Below are 283 nucleotides of genomic sequence, written 5' to 3' on the forward strand. Positions count from 1 at the left end.
GTCGGCTCGCGGCAAAGTTTCGCCTGCGATCGCCACTCGGGAATCCTGCGGCAGGGCTCCGGGCTGTAACCTTGAACTTTCCCAGTGCGGTGACACATTCTCTCTGCTCTTGCTCCCGCCCTCTTTCCTGCGCCCCCCACCCCGCCTTTTTTAAAAAAGCATTTCACCACCAACCACTACCCCAATCCAACCCGCACCGATCCTCCGCGCACCTCCTAGCTCCCAACAACAACAACAACTGCAAAACAGAAAACAAATCCCCAAACCCAGGCAAAAAGAAACC

General features: G+C 56.2%; 1 protein-coding gene across 2 annotated transcripts in view; it reads left to right on the forward strand.

Moving 5' to 3' along the window:
- The first annotated feature begins 6 nt into the window (after positions 1 to 6).
- NFIB (nuclear factor I/B) overlaps positions 7 to 283 on the forward strand; it is a 228,158-nt gene continuing 227,881 nt past the window's right edge. For both annotated transcript variants that reach the window (XM_006754228.2, XM_006754230.2), the window contains exon 1: positions 7 to 283. This exon is cut by the window's right edge and continues 326 nt beyond it. The gene's annotated coding sequence lies outside the window, so the exon portion shown is untranslated.

The sequence above is a fragment of the Myotis davidii genome, unplaced genomic scaffold, assembly GCF_000327345.1.
Source record: "Myotis davidii unplaced genomic scaffold, ASM32734v1 scaffold1471, whole genome shotgun sequence".
NCBI classification, from domain to species: domain Eukaryota; kingdom Metazoa; phylum Chordata; class Mammalia; order Chiroptera; family Vespertilionidae; genus Myotis; species Myotis davidii.